Here is a 7,401-nt window from a genome sequence, read left to right as displayed (position 1 = left end):
GGGGAGACCCACGTCTGAGGAGACCAGCAGCGCCCTGTCCAGGTGGCCGTGGCCCAGCTCCGCAACGCGGTCCCGGCCGGTAACTCACCGACTTGCAGGACATTATCGACATAGCCGCCATCTAGCAGAACGATGCCCCGGCGAAAGGGCAGGCGGTTCTCGTCGACGGCGGCGGTGTCCGCGCCCCCGCCGGGCGTGGTACCGGCGGCGGCCCCCCCGGGGGCGGTGGTGAGATCCTCGGCGCCGGTATTGAAAGAGGAGTACATGCAGATTTCCCTCTCGCTGCGGGGGAAAGACCAGTAGACAATCCTGCGTTGCACTGGCTCTGGGATCCGTTCGAACCGCTCTTCCACCTGCTGAAAAGGCCACTTCTCCGCCACCTTGCGAGCCGCGATGTCCAGCAGGGACTCGGGGCTCTGGGTCCTGCCGAGCGGTAGCAGCCCCAGAGCGGCAGCGGCAGCAGCTACAGTAGGAGTTGCGGAGGAGGGTCCGGCGCAGAGCGCCCCATTGCTGAGGCCAGTGCTGCCCGCCCGTTGGCCTGGCCTGCTGGCCGAGGCATAGCTAGGTCTGCAGCAGAGGCGTTTAGCGGGGAAAGGGAGTTGACCACGCTCCGCCATGATCGCACCGCTTCTAAGGAGATAGCGGAAGTGGGTATACACTATAAACGGCACCAGGAAGGCCGCGAGCCACCCCTGGGTCACGCCCCCTCTCCTTTACATGGCCGCAAGGGGCGGTACCGGCTGCTCGGCCACGGTAGGGGGCGGAGCCAGGAGGAAAGCTTGATCCCTGCGTGGGTGGGGGATGGTGCGCGCGCTTCGCGCGCATAGACCCTGTGCCGATGTGTCGGTTGCCTTCTTTCCTCCCGCCGTCACGCGTGCAAGTCTGAGAGCACCTTGCATGACTGGTGGGGAAGGGGAGCGTGGCTGATGGCGTCCCTCTCTGACATCATGTAAGGAATGGAATGCGGGGGTGGGGTCGTTGCGGTCTCAAACCGGTCACCTCCGCCAGGAAAACCGGCGGGGGTGGGTTAGAACTCTGCCCCGCAGCCGAAAAGTATAGTAGCGGCTGAGGCAGCCACTCTCGTCCACATAAAGGTGGGGGCTGGCCTACCTCAATCGCCTTTCCTGGGGTAAGAGAGCGACGCCCACCTTTCGCCGGAGCTCCGCGGAGTTGAGGGCTGCTGGGAGGCAGCGGAGGCGCCTCGGAGGGCAGGTAGAAGGTGCTTATGGGCCCCTCCACTTGGGGTCGAGTGGCTGTGCATGTGTTTGTGTGTGGGCTGGTTGTAGCCCGGTGCGAGCCCCACGCAGCCGACTCGCTTCACAGGTCTGGCTTGGAACCGCTCTGGTAGCCCAAGATGAAGGGCTTAGTGACATGACCCGCGGTGAATGAATTGAACGCTACTAACACGTTGTGTTTGCCCTGGTGTTGAAAAGGTCTGTAAAAAGCCTGGTGTTTGCCATCTGTCCCGATTAATTTTTTTGCAAGCAGTGCGGTGCATAATGCTCGTAGTTGCTGCAGAGCATGAAGTGACAAGTATTCTTTTTATTTTTCAGGATTCATTAAAAAACATAGCGATTTATGGGATCATAGTGACTCAAATCAAATGGCCTTCCTGAGAAAAAAAGCTGATTACCCACAGAAGCAGGCTGAGAATATGACTCCTGCATAGCAACTTGCAGTTGAAAACACTTATTCATCTTGCTTGAATTTTACTATGAACAGCTCTTGATAGTATACGATGCAGAAGCCGTGATTTGAGTGCCTAGTTTTTTCATTCACGTAGACTAGTTTACCCAGGTAAACTACATTTTCTATGATGTAATGTAAGTGTTCATCTGGAAAATGTATAGTTGGGAGATGGCTCCATCAGGGAAATAAGCAAAAGAATGTCAAATGTGTCAGGTGTAAGATCTAAGAAGTACAAATAACATCAAGTTGTTTTTTCCTATGAACTTCTTTTTCTGCTGTCAGTTGCTTATATTAAGAAAATGGCTAATGGTTTTTAATCAAGGAGTTTAAATTGCAGACTACATATAGGTACTCAACTGTGTTCTGCAGAGTTCATTCTCTGTATATGCTATAAGGTGTTTTTTCTTTGGGATCATGAGCTTTGCCTCCTTAACAGGAAATGAGTATAAACTGGTGCTTGTGCTTCTGGCTATAGATGGTACAAAACAGTTACTCTTGAGGTACCAGTTTTGTAAGTTCACAGATACCTTGCTGAGATATTAACTTGCATTTTCATCATTTTATGTATATACTTTAGAAGTGATTTACTGGATTTATAACTTAATTACTATTAATTTTTGGAGGTATTTGGGAGCCTGAATACTACAGACAAGAGATAAGGATGAAGCACTTTATTTTACTGTTAATATGGTATTGGTTTCAGTGTTTCTGAGAGCAGATAAATAGAATATATAGCAAGTAAAAAGAAAGAAATTCATGATTGCATGTGTACAAGAGCAGAGAAAATTTATATATAATTTTCACCCCATTGCTCTATGTTAATAGTTGTTCACATCTTAAAGTATTTTTTTCTTCTATGTTATTCTTGCGCTATTTCTATTTTAAACAAGTGTCTAGTGAGTAAAAATGCTCTTCTAAATTGGGTAATGGCTTTTCTTTACCAGGTCTTAACCACCTGCTGAAATAAAATAACACACTAATGCCACTGGAAGAAGTCTTCCTGTCATAATAAAAAAGCTTTATAGTGAAAATTGAGATCCACATTTTTCATCCATCTACTACTCAGCAGGAATGTCTACTTCCCATTAAATAAGAATATTAATAGCTACACAGGATGCTCTTGAAGCATTTTTCATTTCTGGGCTAGAGAGTACATGAAGAAGTAATGGCATCTTTGATCTTGAAATTCTGTCATAAGCACGAGGTATGCTTCTCCTTGGGCTCTCTCTGCATTGATGTAGCTCCATAATTACTTGCAAATTATAATCTGAGTCTGACCTGGAACAGAGGCTAGACAGAGTTAAAGGAATAAAGTAGGTATTTATTGAAAGGCCTTCAAAGGACACACCTTGGGCAGTACAAGAGCCCGGCTGTGGCTACACCCAAGATGGATGACCAGTCATGAGTCTTCACACTTTTATAAGTTCTGTTCCATTTACATATTGGGGTTAATTGTCCAATTACAGCTTCAGGTTATGAAGTCTCATCCTTCCAGTTTGCTCTCTTCATTGTTGTTTATACTTTTTAGGCCTGACGCTGTAAGGGCTGTCCTTGTTTCTCAAGCTGGAAAAGGATTATTTTGTCTAACTACCCTGTGAAGAGAACTTGCAAACACTTTATATGAAGTTCAGAGTCACACTAAGGCAGTATAGAACCTAAAAAATATGAAAGCTAAAACTAAGGCATCATTTCCCCCCTTTAGAGGCTTGACAAGGCCTTTACCTTGTCAAGTCTCTATTCTAAATATCTGTGAATAATAGGTATTTAATAACAGATAAGAATCTAACAATAGTAAATAACTAACAGTAATAAACATCTAAAAACACTTAACATCTAACAACAGATAAATATCTAATAATAAATATCTAACAATAGATAAATATTTAACAACAGTAAATAGCTAACAATAATAATAATAAACAACAATAAACTAATAAATATCTAACAGTAGTAATGTCTTGCACAGTCAGGTATCATGCAAAGAAAAATAATTATTATTATGAACAGTTCTTTAGACACAGAAGAGGAATCATTTAAACATGTTTTTGTCTGCATCAGTCTCTGTTTCTCCAGTTGTTTCAGGAGCAGAAGCCTTCTTAACTCTAGAGTAGTGAATCCAGGGTCCTTTGCCAGTGACTTTGACTGCAGAGAGGGTAGTCAGCAGGACTTGGAATGATCCTCTCCACTTAACATAGACCCAGTCTCCAGGTTGGAAGGGATGAGGAGGTGTGTCCAGTCCTATGGGTCTGGATAACACGGTGGAATTCTAGATCTTCTGCAAAGTGGAACCTAAAGCCATTAGATATCTCTATAAATCAAGTTTCTCCCTCATATGAATTTCACCTGGAACATGCAGAATCTTATATGGCCTGCCATATAGTATTTCATAGGGACTGATGTTATCCCTCTGCCTCAGTTTTATGCAGATCATCAGTAAAGCTATAGGCAAGGCCTGAACCCATGTCATGCATGTTTCCTGACAAATTTTGCTAATTTGTGTTTTAAGGTTTCCATTCATACGTTCAACTTTACCACTTGCTTGGGGTCTGTAAGGTGTATGCAGATCCCAAGTAATTCCCAAAATCCAACTAACTTCCTTAACCACTGTTGCAACAAAATGTGGTCCCCTATCTGATGACATCCCCAAGGGAATCCCGAACCTTGGAATTATATGATTGAGCAAAACTTTCACCACTTCCTTGGCTGTATTAGTGCGACAGGGATAAGCCTCTGGCCATCCACTGAAGGTGTCAACTAATACCAATATGTACCTGTATCCCTCTTTGCGTGGTAACTCCGCAAAATCTATTTGCCAGTAATCTCCAGGAAGAACCCCTGCCTTTGTTACTCCTAACACAACTCTTCCTCATATCAGGGTTGTTTTTACAGAAGATTTCACATTTGCTTACCACTGATTGTACAATATCAGTCATTCCCTTTCCTATTACTACCTTTTTTAGCTGTTTCAAAAGATTTTCAACCCTGCAAATGTGTGCTTTCATGCTCTCTCTGAGCTAGCTCCTAAAGGATCTGGGGTGGGACTACAACCTGATTTGCTGGTGTAACCGCCCATCCACTTTCTGTGATCTCAGCCTTAAGGAACTTAATTAGCTTGTGGTCTGCCTGATCATACTTTGGGGTGAACCCTAAAAGATCAATCTCTTTTTGTGGAATTACTGAGAGAATACCTTTTTCTGCAATTCCTCTCGCTGCTTCAGCAGCAAATCAAATCCCCAATTCTGGAGTGGTTTTCCCTTTCTGATGACTCCTAAATGCGTGATAGCTACTTCTGTGGACTTTCTGATGCCCTCCAAGAGGGCAAGTATCTGTTCAGCATGTTTGATTTGATTGCCTTGAGTGTTCAAAAGTCCTCTCTCCTTCCAAATGACTCCATGGGAGTGGACAACACTAAATGCATATTTAGAGTCAGTCCATATATTTTCCTTCTTTCCTTTGCTCCGGTCTAGGGCACTCATCAGTGCAATAAGTTCAGCTTTCTATGATTACACATCTGCAGGCAGAGCCTTCACCTCAATCACCTTGTCCTGGTTGGTCACTACATATCCTGTCATTCGCTTACCATTTCTCATGAAGCTGCTCCCATCTGTAAAAAGCTCCCAATCTGGATTTTCTAGGGGCGCGTCCTTCTGGTCTGGTCTGCTGGAATAGACTTCTTCGACTGTCTGCAAGCAGTCATGCTCAGGCACATTGTCGATTAAGGTGGAGGACAGAAACATGGCAAGGTAAACAACAGAAGTTGTTTTCAAGGTACCATCATCTTGTTCTAACAACAGTGATTCATATTTAAGTTTAATAAATTTATGGTAAGCTGTACACAGGAATCTCTGGTTCTAGCTGCAATCAAGATGTCGTCGACATATTGAAGAATAACCCCTCCTGGTTCTTGTCTCCTCCAATCTTCCAATTCTTTTGCTAGCTGGTTTCGAGCTATTCTTGAAACCCTGGGGTAGGACTGTCCAAGTAAGCTGGTTTTTCCTCCCTGTCTAGGGATTCTCCCACTCAAAAGCAACGAGCTCCTGGCTGTTTTTATGCACAGGAATCCAGAAAAAGGTCAAAATGGTGTAGGGACTGGCCACCACTGGGTGTATGTCCTCTGTAATTTTGTTAATTGCTTTTAAATCTTGCACTAATCAATAACTCTTACCATCCGGCTTCTTAATGGCAAATATGGGGGGGTAGTATCTGGACTCACATATTGCACTAATAACCCACGTTGGAGGATTTTTTTTATTACAGATGACAATCCCTTATAACTTTCTAATTCTAAAGGGAATTGTTTTTGTCTTACCAGTATGGCTCCTGGTTTGAGTGCAATACTCACTGGTTCTGCCCATTTGGATCTTCCTGGGATATCACTGGCCCACACTATTGGGTTGGCAGCATTTTCAATTTCAATGGGGATTTCACCACATTTGTCCTTTATAAAAAGTACAGCAACTTGGACAAATTTAGATTCAGGAATTACAACTCATACACCCTTCCCCTTTTTAAATTTAACCTCTGCTTCCAGTTTCTCTAGCAGGTCTCTCCTCAGCAGAGGTTTGGGGGAGTTAGGCATATAAAGGAATCAGTGAGTTACCCAGTGCTTCCCTAGTTTGAATTTTTAAAGTTGGAAGAAAGGCTATGTTTCGCTTACCTGTGTCGCCCCAACAACATGTACAGTATCTTGACTCAGTTTCCTTTCCAAAGTATTTAACATAGAATGCGCCGCTCTGGTATCTACCAAAAATTCGTTGTCATCTTTCCCCAGCTCAGCTATAACTGAAAGCTCTGCTGGGGGAGAAGCCTTTGGTCCCCATCATTCTGAGCATGAGTCTTGTCCCACTGTGAGTTGGGAAACGGGATTTTTGTTTCAACATTGGGCAGTCATTTTTCCAATGTCCCCTTTTTTTGCAATAGGCACACTGATATTTGTCCATAGGGGAAGTTTTCTTGGATGACTTCTCCTGAGTCGCCTTCTTACTAGATTGGTGTCTGTCACTTGGGCCCCTGTCCCAATACACCTTCCAGGCCACTTCTAGAAATTTATCTATGTCTTGAACCATGTCTAGCTCTTGCAGCTTTCTCCTTATATCATTTGTAGCTTGACCAATGAACAAGAAAATTAGATGGGCTTTTCCATCAGCTGAATTAGTATCTAGGTTTGTATATTTAATTGCAGCTTCTCTTAACTTGTTTAAAAAAATCAGTGGGAGAATCATCATAATTTTGCTTTACTTCATAAAGCTTTGACCAGTTTACAGCTTTAGGGACACCATGTTTTAACCTGTTACCATGAGATTTTGATATTGCTTTAGTTTTGCCATCTGTTCTGGCACATTTGGGTCTCATTTTGGGTCATCTGATGGAAAAACCTCTACAATGGTACCCTGGATCAAGCCACTTGCTATATTTGCCTCTACCAAAGTTGTAATAGCTTTATTAACCATCTGTCTCTCAGTAGGATCAAGCAATGATCAAGCAATCATAGATTTCAAATCAATCCAGTCAGGATTTTTTGTTAATTGCCCTTTTTAATAAATTTGTTACTTTTTCTGGATTTTCTTTATATTTTCCAACTGCGTTCTTCCATTGTTCTAACTCCGCAAGGGATTACGGAACCTTTATATATATTGGCCCCTGATTGACTGCTTGCCATAACGGGGCTTGCAGAACCGGTTCTTCCCATTTTTCCCTTTTTGACCAAGTAGC

The 7,401-nt window shown here is 43.8% G+C and overlaps 1 long non-coding RNA gene across 1 annotated transcript; it reads left to right on the top strand.

The window, feature by feature from the left end:
* The first annotated feature begins 982 nt into the window (after window positions 1-982).
* On the top strand, window positions 983-2,030 carry LOC136373447 (uncharacterized). The gene is made up of 2 exons (XR_010745644.1): window positions 983-1,219; window positions 1,554-2,030. It is a non-coding gene; the product is annotated as an uncharacterized lncRNA (long non-coding RNA).
* Window positions 2,031-7,401: the final 5,371 nt, after the last annotated feature.

Source organism: Sylvia atricapilla, chromosome W (genome assembly GCF_009819655.1).
Source record: "Sylvia atricapilla isolate bSylAtr1 chromosome W, bSylAtr1.pri, whole genome shotgun sequence".
Classification (NCBI taxonomy): domain Eukaryota; kingdom Metazoa; phylum Chordata; class Aves; order Passeriformes; family Sylviidae; genus Sylvia; species Sylvia atricapilla.
This window is presented reverse-complemented; position numbering and strand designations above follow the sequence as displayed.